At 44.4% G+C, this 18945-nt stretch overlaps 1 long non-coding RNA gene across 1 annotated transcript in view; it reads left to right on the forward strand.

Annotated features, from left to right (window-relative positions):
• The first annotated feature begins 9595 nt into the window (after positions 1 to 9595).
• The window catches only part of LOC309620217, a 405423-nt gene continuing 396073 nt past the window's right edge, over positions 9596 to 18945 (forward strand). Inside the window, exons 1-2 of the long non-coding RNA XR_014239462.1 lie at positions 9596 to 9721; positions 12665 to 12809. This is a non-coding gene — a long non-coding RNA (uncharacterized lncRNA). The remainder of the gene's footprint in view (positions 9722 to 12664; positions 12810 to 18945) is intronic.

Raw genomic sequence — 18945 nt, forward strand, 5'->3', positions numbered from 1 at the left:
AAACCCGTGCCCCCTGCAGTGGGAGCGCAGAGTCCCAACCCCTGGACAGCCAGGGAAGTCCCACCTTAGAATGCATATTTTCACACTATTCTTTTTACCCATGAGCACGGGGTATCTTTCCATTTATTTTTGTCTGTTCGGTTTCCTTTAACAGTGTCTTCCAGTTTTCAGTGTGCAGGTCCTTCACGTCTTTGGTTAAATTTACTCCTGGTTATCTTTTTGGATACAATTGTAAGTGGGATTTTTTTTTTAATTCTTTTTCTGATCGTTCATTATCAGTGTGTAGAATCACAAATGATTTTTGTGCATTGATTTTTCTTTTTTTGTATCCTGCAGCTTTACTGAATTCATTTTTTAGTTGTAACAGTTTTTTGGTCGTTGAATATGGAAAACTAGAATTCAGAAATCCCACTGTTTCAGCTACATCCACGTCACCCACAGCACCCAAGACATAGTGGCTCCCAATGTAATCTTCCCACGGTGCCTCTCATAGTATGTGGACTCCTACGAGGGTGATTGGCGTCCCCACTGCGGGTGAGCTGGATCTGGGTAGGGCTTGGCCTCTATAACAGAGTTTGAGGTCTGTATTTCTGGCGTGCTATGACATGGTTGTTTTGATAAGTACTTTATTTTCTAGTAAATTTCAAGTGTATAAAATATTTTAAATAGCAGTATCAAGTTTTCTACATTCACAAAATACTCCAGTTTATTTTACTCTGTGAGAGTGGGAGGACCGCTCTCCCAGAGAACCAGCACATAACCCCCAAATGAGGAATAATTATGGTTTCCACATTATAATCCTATCCACAGACCTGCTTCAACTTTCACCAGCTGCCCCAGCTTTGTGGAAATGTATTTTCCCATTCGAATACAGTTTTCTTTTCCTAGAACCATCACTGGGGCTTTTCCTCACTTTAAAAACCTTGCTGGATGTAAAGTGTACAAGATGAGCATGATCTGGGTGGTTTTTCTGTGTGGCTTCTTTCACTTAGGATGTTTTCAGTGTTTATCCACATTGTAACATTGATCATTATTTCATTCATTTTTTCCATCGTGATTAAAAACACATAACATTTACCATTTAAACCATTTTTTTTAAAGCTTTTTAAAAAAATGTATTTTATTTTTTATTTTGTGGCTGTGTCGGGTGTTTGTTGCTGTGTGCAGGCTTTCTCTAGTTGCGGCGAGAGGGGGCTACTCTTCGTTGCCGTGTGCAGACTTCTCATTGCAGTGGCTTCTCTTGTTGTGGAGCACGGGCTCTAGGTGCATGGGCTTCAGTAGTTGTGGCACAAGGGCTCAGTAGCTGTGGCTCGTGGGCTTAGTTGCTCTGCGGCATGCGGGATCTTCCAGGACCAGCGCTTGAACCCATGTCCCCTGCATTGGCAGGCGGATTCTTAACCACTGTACCATGAGGGAAGCCCCATTTAAACCATTTTTAAGTATACAGTTCTATGGCATTAACTACATTCACCTTGTTGTAAAAATATCCTCACCATCCTTCTCCAGAACTTTATTTTCCCCATGTGAAACCGTAGCCATTAAACACTAACTCACCTCAACCCCTGGCAACCTTATTCTACTTTGTCTTTGAATTTGACTTATCTGGATACCTCATACTAGTGGAATCATAGAACGTGTGTCCTTTTTGTGTCTGGCTTGTTTCACTTAGCATAATGACGTCAAGGTTCATCCACAGTGTAGCATGTGTGAGAATTACCTTAGTTTTAAAGGTTGAATCATATCCCATTGTGTATATACTACACTGTACTTATCCATTGATCTGTTGAAGGATGTGTTGTGTTGCTTCCACCTTTTGGCTATTGTGAATAATGTTGCTATGAATATGGGGTACAAATATCTGTTCCAGTCCTTTCTAATATTTTGGGTGTACACTCTGGAGTGGAATCAAGGGCTCATACATTTTCCATGTTTTTGAGGAGCCACCATAGAGTTTTCTACAGCGACTGTATCATTTTACTTTATTCCTTTATATGACAGAATAATGCAGCTTATGGATCTACCTTATTTTGCTTATCCATTTACCTGCTGATGAACATTTAAATCTTTTCTACCTTGAGCTATTGTGAACAGTGCTGCTATGAATAATTGGTGTACAAGGTTTTGTTTGAACACCTGTTTTCCATTTTTGGGGTATATATCTAGGAGTGGAGTTGTTGAACCACATGGTAATTATATTTTATATTTTTGAGTAAATGCTAAAGTTTTGTACACATAGACTGCACCATTGTACATCTCCACAAGTAACTTTTAAGGGTTTCAATTTCTCTACATTGTTGCCAACATTTGTTATTTTTATTTATATATTTTAAAATTTATTTTAAAATTTATTTTTATTCTAGTGTGTGTGAAGGGGCATCACACTGTGGCTTTAATTTGCATTTTCATCATGACTACTGATGTTTGACATCTTTTCATGTCCTTATTGACCATTTGTATGTCTTGCCTGAAGAGCAGTCCATGCAAGCTATTTGTCTGTTTCAAAAATTTTATTGTTTGTCTTTTTGTTGATGAGTTGTAAAAGCCCTGGGTATATCCTAGGTAAAGAGTCTTATCAGATATATAATGTGCCAATATTGTCTTCAATTCTGTGGGCTGTCTTTTTACTTTCTGGATAACCTCTTTTGATGCACAAAGGTTTGTAATTCTGAGGAAATCCAATTTATCTATTTTTTTCTTTCATTTCTTATGCTTTACTGTCAAATCTAAGAAACCATTGCTAAATTCATGGTCAGGAAGATTTAATTCCTTGGTTTATTTGAGAGTTCATAGAGTCATCTCTCGGTACCCACTAGGCCAGGCTTTAGGCCTGGGGTTGAGTCAGTGTGAGGGTTCAGGGGTCACGGTTTAGGGTTATGGGTCATTGTTGGAGAGTCATGGTTGGAGAGTTATGGTAGAGGGTTGTGGTTAAAGGGTCAGGGGCGAGGGTCTGGGGCTAGGGTTGTAAGGGGGTTAAGATTAGAGGTTAGGGTTCTTAGGGTAAAGGTTAGAGTTAGGTTTAAGCACAGTTGACCCTCATTGCCTTCCCCTCTCCTTCTCTCTGAAGCCTCCAGAAGGGATAGGACTTGCCCAGGGTCAAACAGGAGTCAGGGAGCTGAGGTCAGTAACTGTTTTTCTGGCCTCCCTTCCCCCAGTCCTGGGCTCTGAGAGAAGAATGAAATGTCTGTTCTTGTCTCGGACTGTTTCTTATCCAACTCAACCTCTGTCAAGGATTAGGGAGGGTGTCAGAAGTCATGAATGGTTTCCTTCTGCCCTCCCACCTGGGAAGGGCAATGCCGGCCCTACTCTGCCTGGGCAGCCCCAGGTTCCAGCACAGCCCAGACAGCAGGGCACTCAGTGGACATGTGTGGGTTTATACAGGATTGGGTGCAGTGACCTGCCAGCCCCCAGATGCTGCCTTCTTAAGGGCTGGTGGGGCCCTCCTGGCACTGGAGGCATCCTTTGTCCCATCTGAGTGGGCAGGAATAGATGATCACGTCTCAGGCAGGACAGCCCTTGACCTCTGACAATCCAGGTAGGCATCTGTGTTCCTCTAGCTCAGTCCAGCCTGGGCATCGTCAGGCCCTCACGTACAGTTACGGAGCTGACCAGGATGCCGGGCAATTCAAGAACTACCTGGTCAGTGTAGACATTCCTTTGAGAAGTTTCAACTACCAACATGCATGTGATTGAGAAAAAGGCCTCCCGCTCACAGCCTCATAGGCTGCCAAGAGAAGTAATAATCCTCTAAACATCGGAGTGTGTCCCTGACACAACAACCATACAGCAGACCACGGCCCTGCAATCCTTTGTCCTGTCAGTCGTTAGAAACTTTTTTTTTTAATTTAATTTTTATTTATTTATTTATTTATTTATGGCTGTGTTGGGTCTTCGTTTCTGTGCGAGGGCTTTCTCTAGTTGTGGCAAGTGGGGGCCACTCTTCATCGCGGTGCACGGGCCTCTCATTATCGTGGCCTCCCTTGTTGCGGAGCACAGGCTCCAGATGCGCAGGCTCAGTAGTTGTGGCTCACGGGCCCAGTTGCTCCGCGGCATGTGGGATCTTCCCAAACCAGGGCTCGAACCTGTGTCCCCTGCATTGGCAGGCAGATTCTAAACCACTGCGCCACCAGGGAAGCCCCCGTTAGAAACTTTTGACATTCATAGTCATTAAGAATCAAAGATATGGAGGCAACTGGACCTCCCAATGGAAGGTTCACAGTGACACTGCATTGTCTTGGAGAGCCATATGCATCCATGTGGCCTCTGGAAAGCCTGCCAATTATGGGTGCCATGGCTTGGAATAATTCTGGAGCCTCCCATTACATCATTGCACAAGAGTTTCCTTACCACCCTAGCATTTGGTTTCTTCCTCTTAGTAAAGGAGAGAAGAAACTGGAAAAGGAGCAGTATTGTTTTTCAGGGATGGGCAATTAATATGGCCAGGGAGATGGCATAACTCAAGGGCTCCCACCTCTCAGGGGCAGGAATGAGGTCCGTGTGTCTTCTGAGGGCACATGGGCTTTTCTGGGCCCGCCTCTGAGATGTGAGGACCTGATGCCCAAGGAAAGAGACTTGACTTGACCACCACCAACGATCCTGACTTTTCAGTAAGTGAAAGAACTTCTTGCAGTCTTGGGAGGACAGTAAGAGCACTGGATGTGTAGCTGCAGCCCCTGACCCTGAGTGAACCCCTTTCTTCCTTTTGTGTCAGATTCTGTGCTGTGCAGTGATCAGTCATTGACTTAGAATCTGTTGCTTTCTGCCAGCCAGCATCTGTTCTGAGGCCCAAGTGCCTCAGTTTTCCTTTGGGAATTACATCTCACCTGCTTCCAGTCCAAACGGTTGCAGAAGGATGAGCCCATGTTGCACCCAGCTCGAAGATGGGTTTACAGCCCACATCTAGCCAGTCCCACTTTCCATCTTCTGGTGATGGGCCAAGGATGAGAATGCAACCCAAGCCAGATCAAAGGCACTTAAAACCATGACTTTCTTGGAATCCAAGAAAAGGAGAAACTCTTTCTCAGATAATGGATGGTGAGTGGTTGTCAGCCTAGAATTGCTGTTGGTCCAAGGGCAGTGAGAGAGCCTGTGCCTGTGAATGGGGTCCCCCAAAGGCACTGAGCAGGACAAAGTTTTGGAGAGAAGCAAGGTCACACTGAGACAGTGTGAGCCACTGGACCTGCCAGGTCCAAACCCATTCTTCAACTTGCCACTTGCAAGTATTAATTTATTTCTACCCTTACAATAAATACTAATTTATTTTACTTCAGTAAGTGTGTCCAGTCGCTGGGAAAAGAAAAAGTCCTGGTTGATACATCTGAATCAATAATCCCTGATCCTTCCTCAGGTGTCCTCACTGGGTAGGCGTGGCTGGGGGAGATGAAGACACTGGGTGGGGTCAGATACTAGGGGAGCTGCCAAACAGCTCTGTCCCTGTTCCTTCCCTGTCCCGGGAGAGGGAAACCCTGGAACAGTGATAGGATAACCAGTATGGGGAAGAGGTTCCTCAGTGATTAATTGGTCTTTTTGTATTTTCCTTAATTTAGGGTTCATTTTGGTAATGTGTTTTTTACAAAGAAATCCCCCTTTTCCTCTAGATTTCCAGTTTGTTACAGTAGGTTTCTCTTATTTGACTTTTAATCTTTCCTGTCAAATTTTCTACAGAATCATGACAAATAATGAACAAATATTGATACTTTATTATTAAGTGAAGTCCCTATTCACGTTCCCTTTGTTATACCTTTCCTTGTTCCAGGATCTCAAAGGACATGGGGCCATCATGTCTGTTTAGTCTCTTCTGGGCTTTGACAGTTGCTCAGACTCTCCTTGTTTCCATGACCTTGCCAGTGTGGAGGAGGACTGGTCAGATATTTTATAGACTGCCGGGCACTGGGATTTGCTTGGTGGTTTTGTCGTGGTTAGACTTGGCTTTGAAAAAGCATACCACAGAGGTGTAGTGCTTCCTCTTCACTATATATCAAGAGGACAGGCTCTTAAGGAAACTTCTCACTTATATTCTTAACTTTGGTCACCTAGCTGAAGTAGTGTGTGTCAAGTTTTCCCACAGTGAGGTTAATTTTTTCCCCATGTCCATCCTGTGTGCCTTATTTAGGAGGAAGTCATAATGCAGAACCCACACTTGAGGAGAGAGGGGTTAGCTTCACATCCTTGATGGACAACTGAGTGGCTATATACATTGCTTAGAAGCTTTCTGCATAGGAGATTTCTATTTAACACCATTCATCAAAAACTATGTAATTTATTTTTACCAGTTTGGACACGTGAATAATTACTGTAAACTTTTGGTTATAATCCAGCACTACATTATTAGACTGCTTACTTAATTCTTGCTTTGGCTGTTGAGCACTTTTTCCATTTGTTCCTGTTTTCATTTTACATAATTTTTCTTTTGTGGGTTTTAAAATTTTTTGGTACTTCTTTACTTTCTGATATTTTAAGATTATCCTGCTTCCTATATTTACTGTCTCAGTCCTAGCATCAGCCCTTTCTTCAAAGAGCCCTTGTTCCTTTTATTAGAGAATGGTATTAAAAACTTACACATGGGAGCTAAATATGCTCAGCTGACAGTACATGGAAATATGTGCATGTATCCCAGCCTATGCATATACCCATAATTATAAAGATTTCCATGTGGAACTATGTGTAGGCTAAAGATAGTTTATACTGATATCTCTAAGCGGATCTGTTATGACATGGATATTGTAACCTTCTCCCTTTGTTTGACTGTAACATCCCACTGCAGTGGTAAGAAACCTGGCTTCCACCATTTGTCATTTATTAAATTCAGTGCTTGTTCCATTCGATTACTGATATAGTAGTTTCGGTACTGTTAGCTACTACCCCTCATGGAAAGATCATAGAGTCCACTGTGTATGTATGGCACATTTTGTCTTTGGCCTACAGATTCTGTACATTTCCAAAGTTAACTTAGGTCAGCCCATTTGTCCCACTACCAACAGTGAGTTTTTTCATACATTTCTGAATCAGTTAGATTCTTTGTTACTTTCTGTATTCCAGTCTTTGACACTCCCATATCCTAAGTAGCTAAGTTTGAATAGATTGTAAATTACTTGTTGGGTTGTAAAAATCTGTGGGTGTAGACAAATGCATAGTGACAGGTATTCACCACTAAAGTATCATATGGACTATTTCAACCACATATTCCATAAACTGTTTACCATTGTCAGTTTTGCCTTTTCTAGAATGTCATATAAATGAGGTCATACAGTGTGTAGCACTTCAGACTGGATTCTTTCACTTAGCAATGTAAGTGTTAGATGCATCCTTTTTTTTTTTTTGCACGGGTTGATGGTCCATTCCTTTATTATCTCTTAATACTATTGCATTGCATGTATATGAGAGGAAAAATAGTTTTCCCTCTACACTTCTATGTTCTTTATTGAGATCTCCCTTGTAATGAAAAAGAGACGAACTGGAGAAAACAATCAGAAGTTTAATATATACCATGAGTACCTCCTGTATACTTAAAAGATACCCAGGAAAACTGAGTCACTCCTTGAAATGGCCCAAGCCATTACCTTAAATGCTATCTTCTGCTGAGAACAAAAGAAAGATGTTAGGGAATGGAGGAAGCCATTTAAGGGATGTTATTAGTCAAAGCCCAGTAAACAAGGGTATGGTTGTTACACAGATTTACATCCAGGCCTATTTCATTGACAAGCTTTTTTTTTTTTTAAAACATTTATTTATTTGGCTGTGCCGGGTCTCAGTTGCGGCCTGCGGAATCTTCACTTGCGGCATGCGGGCTCTTAATTGCAGCATGCAGGATCTAGTTCCCTGACCAGGGATTGAACCCTGGTCCCCTGCATTGGGAGCATAGAGTCTTAACCACTGGACCAGCAGGGAAGTCCCAACAAGCTTTTCTTGATATTTAGTCATCATTCAATTCCTGGTCCAGAGAGGGACATACCCTTACAAATTATTATCCTTAATAAATGTAAATTTACCTCCTAAAAGGGCATTTTCTACTTGGTTTTGAAAGATTCTCCTGGGTCTGCTGTTTCTTAAATTAATCAGTCCAAAATAATCCTTTTGTCAAATGGGCATATTTTGGGGTGGTGTATTCTTCTCCCCTTGACATGTATGTGCCCTAATTTGCTTATGAATTCATCTACAGAAGGACATCCTGATATCTTTTTAGCCATTATGAATAGAGCTGCTGTGCATTACTTGATGCTAGTTTTGGTTTGAACACAGTTTTTCAAAGCAGTTGTCTAAATACAAGAGGTACACTTCTTGGATCCTAAGGTGAGACTTTTTAGATTTGGAAAATACTGCCAAACTGTCTTCCAAAGTTGGTTGTACGTGCATTCCACCAGCATCTTCAGTATATTCTTGTATGCTTATTTACTGCCTGTTTATCTTCTTGGGCCAGGTGTGTGTTTCAATCTTTACCAAATTTTAATGGCGTTGTTGGCGTAATTTGAGTACAAATCCTTTATCAGATATGTGTTTTGGAAATAGTTTCTTGCAGTTTGTGGTTTGTCTTCCGGTTTTCTGAATAAGGTCACCAGACCCAAAGTCATGTAGATTATCTCTTTTTTTTCTAGGACTTTTATAGTTTGGTAATTTAAATTTGTCTATGGGCAATTTTGAGTGAATTTTGGTTTAAGTTGTAAAGTTTGTGTCTACATTCATTTCATTATATATGGTTTGTAATTAATTGCTCCTTAACCATCTTTTGAGAAGACACAGTGAGATACTTGGCTCCATTTCAGTTTGGATTTCCAAACTTAGTATATACAGCAGAACTGCCTTCCGGATGAGGCCTCTGGGTTTGTGAGTGTGGCGCTCCCAGCACTTCTCTGACGTCCCACAGGGGGCCCCGAACCCACCTGTCTGACCCTGGGGGCACAGGTGCACCCTGCCCACAGACTTTGCTCCGTGACAAGCAGACAGGAGCTTTGTCTCCTGTCAGGGCTTAGGTTTCTGGACCATGAGGCATTGTCCACACTGACAGCAGCTGGGTTTTCTCAGGAACCACTGGTGAGGAGACTCCACAAGAGGAAAAAATGAGCAAGTGTGGAGAATCTTCCTGTGCAGCTGACTGCTGGGTGGGTGGGGCGCATCTTCAGGGGCCTCAGGAGAGAAAGGGTTTAATGTGGAATACTGTGCACTTTAGTTAGTTTTATGTGCCGTGTAGATGGTGACCAGTGTCGTTCTTTGGAGTCTGGTGTCTAGTTTTCCTGGCACTGTTTGTTGATGGCTTTGGGTAGAATAAACATTTTAATAGTAGTAATTTTTCTGATGCATGAGCATGGAATATTGTTTTCTATTGTGTGTTCAGTTTCTTTATCAATGCTTTATAGTTTTCTGAGTATAGATCTTTCATGTCCTTGGTTAAATTTATTGCTAAATAGTTTGTTCTCTTTGATGGAATTGTAAATGGGATTGTTTTCTTAATTTTTCTTGCTGGTGGTTCATTATTAGTGTATAGAAACAAAACTGATTTGTGTATATTGATTCCATATTTTGCAACCTTACTGAATTTATTTTTTAACATATTTTTTGAAGTAATGTGAAAAATTGAAATACTAAAATCTCAATGTCTACTGCACCCCAGGTAATCCACAGGACCCAAGACATGGTAGCTACTAATATACTCTTCCCACGGTGCCTCTTAATACCATGCGGACTCCTACAAGGGAAATAAGTATCACAACTTTGGTTGAACTTGGTCTGGGTGAGTCTTGGCCTCTATAACAAAATTTGATGTCTGTCTTATCTGATTTTCTGGCATGATACTGACATGGTTGTCTAGAAAAGTAATTTACTTTCTAGTAATTTAAAATGTACAGAAAAGTTGCAATAATGGCAAAAAGTACTCACATTTGCCACGTCACACAAAATGCTCAGTGTGTTTTGCCCAAGGAACCAGCACATAACCGCTTAATGAGGAAATCCTGATGTCCACATTATAATTTAATCCTCAGCCCCACTTCAACTTTCACCTGCTGTCCCAACTGTATGAAAATGTCTTTTTCCATCCTGATCCAGTTTTCTTTTTCTGGAACCATTACTGAGTTTCCCCCTCATTTGGACAACCTTGATGGATTTGAAGCAGACCAGATGAGTATGGGATCTAGGTGGCCTTTTCTGTATGGCTTTTTTCACTAAGAATGTTTTTAATGTTCATTTTTGTAACAAATATAAGCGCTACACTTTTGTTTTCTTTGTCCTTAGAAATACAAAACGTGACTTTAGCATTTAATTCACTTTACGTATACAGTTTTGTGGTATTAACTACCTTCATAGAGTTGCACAAACAAGTTAACTAACATGTGTACCTCCTGTGTGCATGGCAGATTCCCAGGAAATTGAGTAACACCCTGAAACGGCCCAAGACATCACCTTAAACACCGTCTTTATCCAAAAGGAAAAAAAAGGAAGGCTATAGTTGTTTCTGTCTGCATTCATTTGATTGTATATGGTTTCCAATTGATGTTGTATAACTAGTTGTGGAGAAGTCATGGGATAGGTGGCTTCATTTCAGTTTGAATTTCCAAATTTTGTGGATTCTGCAGGCTTGATACAAGGTATACAAACATCATATTGGATCAGGACATCCCATGGTGTAACTGATATTCATGGTTTGTTAAACAGTTAAAGTTCTGTGTGATATGAGTTCATCCTGGAGTAACCCAGGTTAGTTTCTGTTATACATTTGTCCCAGGATGAAAGGACAAGAGAAATAAGGCCTGATTTATAAAAGTGCCTCCAAACTAATCGATACTGAAGTATAGTTGACCTACAATGTGGTGTTAATTTCTACTGTACAGCAAAGTGATTCCTATATACATACATACATATATACATATTTTTCATATTCTTTTCCATTATGGTTTATTACAGGGTATTGAATACAGTTCCCTGTGCTGTACAGTAAGACCTTGTTTATCCATCCTATATATAATAATTTGCATCTACTAATCCCAAACTCCCAATCCATCCCTCTCCCCTGTCTTCCCCTTGACAACCACAAGTCTGTTTTCTATATTTGAGAGTCTGTTTTTGTTCTGTAGATAGGTTCATTTGGGTCTCATTTTATAATCCACATATAAGTGATAGCATATGGTATTTGTCGTTCTCTGTCTGACTTACTTCACTTTGTATGATAATCTCTAGGTCCATCCATGTAGCTGCAGATGGCATTGTTTCATTCTGTTTTATGGCTGAGTAATATTCCAGTGTATATATGTACCACATCTTCTATATCCGTTCATCTGCTGAGGGACACTCAGGTTGCTTCCATGTCTTGGCTGTTGTGAATAGTGCTGCTGTGAATGCTGGGGCGCGTGTATCTTTTCAAATTATACTTTTGTCTGGATGTGTGCCCAGGAGTGGGGTTGCTGGTTCATACGGTAATTCTAGTTTTAGTGTTTGAGGAACCTCCATACTGTTCTCCATAGTGGCTGCATCAATTTACATTCCCACCAGTAGTGTAGGAGGGTTCCCTTTTCTCCACACCCCCTCGAGCATTTATTTCTAGACACTTTAATGATGGCCATTCTGACCACTATGAGGTGATAACTCACTGTAGTTTTGATTTGCATTCTCTAATAATTAGCGACGTGGAGCATCTTTTCATGTGCCTATTGGCCATCTGTATGTCTTTGCAGAAATGTCTATTTAGACCTTCTGCCTGTTTTTTGATTTTTTTTCTTTTTTGAGTTGTATGAGCTGTTTGTATATTTTAGAATGAGGCCCTTGTTGGTTGCATCATTTGCACGTATTTTCTCCCAAACAGTTAGCACAGGTTCTGGAACGACTGGATACCCACATGCAGAAGAATAAACTTGGACCCTTACCTCCCCTCACCCTGTATACAAAAATCAACGCAAAATGGACCAAAGGCCTAGATGCAAGAACCAAAATTATAAAACTCGTAGAAGAAAACATGAGAGTAAATCTTCATGACCTTGGATTTAGTCATGATTTCTTAGATCTGCTACCAAAAGCACAAGCAACAAAAGACAAAATAGATGAATTGGACTTCCTCAAAATGAAAAACAGTTGTGTATAAAAGGAGCAAGGAATAAGATAATCCACCATCCAAAATGGCACAAAATGTTTGCAAACCATGTATCTGATAAAGGACTGTAGCCCACCAGCCAAGCCCCCGGTGGTCCAGTGGAGTGTCTGTGTGGCCCCTCCCATCCTCGGTGATCAGGGGCTCTCAGGCCCCACAGCACCCGAGGGGTGGACACTGGTCATCTTCTGCACCCTCAAGGAGTGAGCGCTGGATGGTCTTGAGCCCAGAAGCACTCCCATTACTGCCCTCAAAGGCTGACGGCTTCAGCATGCCTCCAGAAGGACACAGAGTATTTTCAAGTCTTTAAGAACCAAAAGAACCGTCTTCACTTTTCTGAAAAGGGCATCTTATTATTTCACAGCATGACCATTTTCAACCTGGCTCTCAGGGGTGCCCTCCCACCTTCTTTATTTCTCTGAGAGTGGCCATGGTGGTTTGGCTGTCCCCAGTCCCCACACCAGGTGACAAGGCCGGTGGGGCCAGATCCTGGTGGTCCTTAGCTTCATTGGAGACTAACCCAGACTCTCAGCATCCTGCTTCTCCCCATCACCGATCCTCATCTCCTCCCCTCTCTCTTTTCCCCTTGCTTTTCAGTCTCAGATTTACCTGATGGTCACCACTCACAGTTCCCGCAGAGCCCAGAGACTTCTCCTTGAAGGAAAGGTTCTGGAAAATCAGAGGGATAAATAAAGAATGCAGCTGATTCCCGCCTGTGCTGACGCCCAAGAGGGTGAGGAGAGTGAGTGTTTTCTCATTAGAATTTTAAATCCTCCAAGTAATAGATCATTTGGGGGGGGCATCCGATATCTTCCTGCTCATTCTAATAATGTCATTCCTGAATTGTAATGTGGTAAATAATTTAAATCACAAATATGCTGAGGGGGAGATCCATTTACAAAATGTTAGAGGTAACACCAAGGGACTTACAACAAACAAGGACACAGAACCCTGTGTCCAGACACTGGCTGAGAGATTCCTACCCTGAGCCGCAGTCCCCTGGAGGGCGGAGTGGCCATGACTCTTCTCCCGCAGGTGAGCCTACACAGGCACATCCCACGTGGGACCACTGCATCACAGAATCTTAGAGTGGCCAATGGCAGGCAGCTGGCTAGAGATGCAGACAAGAGAAAACTGCCCAGCAGCCTGGGACAACCCCGGGGTGAGGCCTTAGGAAGGGCCAGTGTCAGAGCCTCAGAGATAACTTGAAGAGAGTTCAGGCTGTTAGGGACATCATCAGAGATGTACTTAGGGACATATTCAGGGCCTTAGTTATGGACAGGATCAGGGCATTATTTAGTGACAGCTTAGACTATAAGGGACAGTGTCAGGGCCTAAGTTAGGGACAGTGTCAGTGCTTCAGTTAGAGATAACGTGAGAGCTTTAGTTAGACAGAGTTCAGGCTGTTACTTAGGGATATCTTCAGGGCCTTCGAGCCAGCATCATGGCCATAATTAGAACCAGTGTCAGGGCGTTAGTCAGGGCCAAAACTAGGGTGTTAGTTAGGGAAAAAGACAGGTCATTAGTTACAGACAGTGTCAGGGTTTTAGGTAGGGACAGCGGCAAGTCCTGAGTTAAGAAGAGTGTCGGAGCCTCACTTATCCTGACGTCATCCTGACGTCAGGATGTCAGTTAGGGAGAGTCAGGACACTAGAATGTCAGATTCCGAGGTAGAGACAGCATCAGGGCCTCACTTAAGGACAGCGTCAGGGCTTACTTTGGGACGGTTTCAGGACCTTAGTAAGACATGGGTGAGTATATTAGCTCAGGATAATGTCAGGACTTTAGATATTGACGGCAGCAGGGCCTCAGTTAGGGCATTAGTTAGGGACAGTTTTGGGGCGGATTTAGGACGAGCATCTAGGCCTTAGTTAGGGACAGTGTCACGTCCTTGGGACTAAAATCAGGGCCTGAGTTAGGCACAGCATAAGGGCTTCAGTTAGCATAAGGGGCAGGACATTTGCTAGGGACAGCGTTAGGGTAAAGTCTAAGGATCGTGTTAGGAAATGACCTAGGGATTGTGTCAAGACCTTAGTCCCTGAGAGTATCAGGGCCTTACTTAGAACCAGTATCATGGCTTCAGGTAGGGACAGCATCAGTGCCTGACTCTGGGAGAGCGACAGGGCCTGAGTGAAGCCTAGCGTCAGGCCCTTAGCTGGGGACCCTGTCAGGGCATGATGTAGGAGCAGCATCAGGGCCTTTATTGCATCAGCATTAGGGTCTTAGTTAAAGACATGATCAGGGCCTGACTTAGTCACAGCGTCAAGGCCTCAGTTAGGCATAGCTTCAGGGCCTGAGTTAGGCACAGCCTCAGGTCTTCACTTAGGGAGAGCCACAGGGCTTTCTTAGGGACGGTGTCAGGACCTTGGTTAGAGATGGGTCAGGATATTAGCTCAGGATAGTGTCAGGGTTTTAGTTATTGCCGGCAGCAGGAACTATATTAGAGATAGATTCCGGGCCTTAGTTAGAGACAGTGCCAGGGCCTTAGTTAGGACTAGTCAGAGCCTTAGTTATCGAGAGCATTAGGGTTTCAGTTAGGATAAGAAGCAGGACATTAGCTCCAGACACAGTCAGGTTCAAGGCCAGGGAAAGTGTAAGGAAATGAGCGAGGGATAGCGTGAAGGCCTTAGTTACTGAGAGGATCAGGACCTTAGTTAGGAACAGCATCAGGGCCTTCATCAGGACCAGTGTCAAGGTTTTATGTAGGGACAGCGTCAGAGCCTAACTAAGGTACGGCAACGGGGTCTAAGTGAGGCCTATCTTTAGGGCCTGAGTTAGGGACAGTGTCAGGGCATGACTTAGGAGCAGCATAAGGGCCTTGGTAGGATCAGCCTCAGGGGCTTTGTTAAAGACATTATCAGGGCCTCTGTTAGGGACAGCCTTAGGGCCTCCCTTAGGGACAGCGTCAGGGCTTACTTAGGGACAGTTTAAGGACCTTGGTAAGACATGGGTCAGGATATTAGCTCAGGATAATGACAGGACTTTAGATATTGACTGCAGCAGGGCCTTAGAGACAGTGTCTCAGCCTGACTTAGGACTAGAATCAGAGCCTTTGTTAGGTACAGTGTCAGGTCCTGAGTTAGGAATAGTGTTAGGGTCTTAGTTAGGGACAGTATCACGGCCTTGGGACTAAATTCAGGGCCTGAGGTAGTCACAGCATAAGGGCTTTAGTTAGCATAAGAGGCAGGACATTTGCTAGGGACAGGGTTAGGGTAAAGTTTAGGGATCGTGTCAGGAAATGACCTAGGGATAGTGTCAAGACCTTAGTTACTTAGGGCATCAGGGCCTAATTTAGGACAAGTGTCAGGGCTTCAGGTAGGGATAGCGTCAGAGCCTGACTTAGGGAGAGCGACAGGGCTTGAGTGAGGCCTAGTGTCAGAGCCTTAGCTAGGGATAGTATCAGGGCATGACTTAGGAGCAGCATAAGGGCCTTGGTAGGATCAGCCTCAGGGGCTTTGTTAAAGACATTCTCAGGGCCTCTGTTAGGGACAGCCTTAGAGCCTCCCTTAGGGACAGCGTCAGGGCTTGCTTAGGGACAGTTTCAGGAGCTTGGTAAGAGATGGGGCCGGAAATTACCTCAGGATAGTGTCAGGACATTAGATATTGACGGCAGCAGGGCCTTAGTTAGGGACAGTGTCAAGGCCTTAGTTAGTACTGGCATCTGGGCCTCTGTTAGGTACAGTGTCAGGGCCTGAGTTAGGAATAGTGTTAGGGCCTTAGTTAGGGACAGTATCACGGCCTTGGGACTAAATTCAGGGCCTGAGGTAGTCACAGCATAAGGGCTTTAGTTAGCATAAGAGGCAGGACATTTGCTAGGGACAGGGTTAGGGTAAAGTTTAGGGATCGTGTTAGGAAATGACCTAGGGATAGTGTCAAGAGCTTAGTTACAGTATCAAGGCCGTATATAGGACCCGTGTCAGGGCTTCAGGTGAGGATAGCGTCAGAGCCTGACTTAGGGAGAGCGACAGGGCTTGAGTGAGGCCTAGTGTCAGAGCCTTAGCTAGGGATAGTATCAGGGCATGACTTAGGAGCAGCATAAGGGCCTTGGTAGGATCAGCCTCAGGGGCTTTGTTAAAGACATTCTCAGGGCCTCTGTTAGGGACAGCCTTAGGGCCTCCCTTAGGGACAGCGTCAGGGCTTACTTAGGGAGAGTTTCAGGACCTTGGTAAGACATGGGTCAGGATATTAGCTCAGGAGAATGTCAGGACTTTAGATATTGACTGCAGCAGGGCCTTCGAGACAGTGTCTCAGCCTGACTTAGGACTAGCATCAGAGCCTTTGTTAGGTACAGTGTCAAGGCCTGAGTTAGGACGAGCCTCCAGGCCTCAGTTAGGGCAAGGGTCACGGCCTCGGGACTAATTTTAGGGCCTTAGTTAGGAACAGCATCAGGGATTTATTTAGCATAAGAAGCTCAACATTAGTTAAAGACAAGGTTAGGTTAAGGTCTAGGGATTGTGTCAGGGCATGACCTAGGGATAGTGTCAAGACCTTAGTTACTTAGGGCATTAGGGCCTAATTTAGGACCAGCGTCAGGGCTTCAGGTAGGGATAGCGTCAGAGCCTGACTTAGGGAGAGCAAAAGGGCTTGAGTGAGGCCTAGTGTCAGAGCCTTAGCTAGGGATAGTATCAGGGCATGACTTAGGAGCAGCACAAGGGCCTTGGTAGGATCAGGGGCTTTGTTAAAGACATTATCAGGGCCTCTGTTAGGGGCAGCCTTAGGGCCTCCCTTAGGGACAGCGTCAGGGCTTACTTAGGGACAGTTTCAGGAGCTTGGTAAGAGATGGGTCCGGAAATTACCTCAGGATAGTGTCAGGACATTAGATATTGACGGCAGCAGGGCCTTAGTTAGGGACAGTGTCAAGGCCTTAGTTAGTACTAGCATCTGGGCCTCTGTTAGGTACAATTTCAGGGCCTGACTTAGGAATAGTGTTAGGGCCTTAGTTAGGGACAGTATCACAGCCTTGGGACTAAATTCAGGACCTGAGGTAGTCACAGCCTAAGGGCTTTAGTTAGCATAAGAGTCAGGACATTTGCTAGGGACAGGGTTAGGGTAAAGTTTAGGGATCGTGTCAGGAAATGACCTAGGGATAGTGTCAAGAGCTTAGTTACAGTATCAGGGCCTTATATAGGACCCGTGTCAGGGCTTCAGGTAGGGACAGCGTCAGTGCCTGACTCTGGGAGAGCAACAGGGCCTGAGTGAGGCCTAGCGTCAGGCCCATAGCTGGGGACACTGTCAGGGCATGATGTAGGAGCAGCATCAGGGCCTTTGTTGCATCAGCATTAGTGTCTTAGTTACAGACATGATCAGGGCCTGAGTTAGTCACAGCGTCAAGGCCTCAGTTAGGCATAGCTTCAGGGACTGAGTTACGGACAGCCTCAGGTCTTCACTTAGGAACAGCGACCGGGCTTCCTTGGGGACGGTGTCAGGACCTTGGTTAGAAATGGGTCAGGATATTAGCTCAGGATAGTGTCCGGATTTTAGTTATTGCCGGCAGCAGAGCCTATATTAGAGATAGATTCCGGGCCTTAGTTAGGGACAGTGTCAGGGCCTTAATTAGGACTAGTCTGGGCCTTAGTTAGGGAGAGCATTATGGCTTCGGTGAGGATAAGGGGCAGGACGTTAGCTCGGGACAGAGTCAGGTTCCAGGCCAGTGGTAGTGTCAGGATGTGAGCTAGGGATAGGGTGAAGACCTTAGTTATTGAGAGCATCAGGGCCTTACTTAGGACCAGCGTCAGGGCCTTCATCAGGACCAGTGTCAGGGCTTCACGTACGGACAGCGTCAGAGCCTAACTAAGGTACGGCAACAGGGCCTAAGTGAGGCCTATCTTTAGGCCCTGAGTTAGGGGCAGTGTCAGGGCATGACTTAGGAGCCGTATAAGGGCCTCTGTAGGATCAGCTTTAGGGTCTTCGTTAAAGACATTCTCAGGGCCTCTGTTAGGGACCGCCTCAGGGCCTCACGTAGGGACAGCGTCAGGGCTTACTTTGGGACAGTTTCAGGACCTTGGTAAGACATGGGTCAGGATATTAGCTCGGGATAATGTCAGGACTTTAGATATTGACTGCAGCAGGGCCTTAGAGACAGTGTCTCAGCCTGACTTAGGACTAGCATCAGAGCCTTTCTTAGGTACAGTGTCAGGGCCTGAGTTAGGACGAGCCTCCAGGCCTCAGTTAGGGCCAGGGTCACGGCCTCGGGACTAATTTTAGGGCCTTAGTTAGGAACAGCATCAGGGATTTATTTAGCATAAGAAGCTCAACATTAGTTAAAGACAAGGTTAGGTTAAGGTCTAGGGATTGTGTCAGGGCATGACCTAGGGATAGTGTCAAGACCTTAGTTACTTAGGGAATCAGGGCCTAAGTTAGGACCAGTGTCAGGGCTTCAGGTAGGGATAGCGTCAGAGGCTGACTTAGGGAGAGCGACAGGGCTTGAGTGAGGCCTAGTGTCAGAGCCTTAGCTAGGGATAGTATCAGGGCATGACTTAGGTGCAGCATAAGGGCCTTGGTAGGATCAGCCTCAGGGGCTTTGTTAAAGACATTATCAGGGCCTCTGTTAGGGACAGCCTTAGGGCCTCCCTTAGGGACAGCATCAGGGCTTACTTAGGGACAGTTTCAGGAGCTTGGTAAGAGATGGGTCCGGAAATTACCTCAGGATAGTGTCAGGACATTAGATATTGACGGCAGCAGGGCCTTAGTTAGGGACAGTGTCAAGGCCTTAGTTAGTACTAGCATCTGGGCCTCTGTTAGGTACAGTGTCAGGGCCTGAGTTAGGAATAGTGTTAGGGCCTTAGTTAGGGACAGTATCACGGCCTTGGGACTAAATTCAGGGCCTGAGGTAGTCACAGCATAAGGGCTTTAGTTAGCATAAGAGGCAGGACATTTGC

The sequence above is a fragment of the Balaenoptera borealis genome (genome assembly GCF_965194805.1).
Source record: "Balaenoptera borealis genome assembly, chromosome: X".
Lineage (NCBI taxonomy): Eukaryota > Metazoa > Chordata > Mammalia > Artiodactyla > Balaenopteridae > Balaenoptera > Balaenoptera borealis.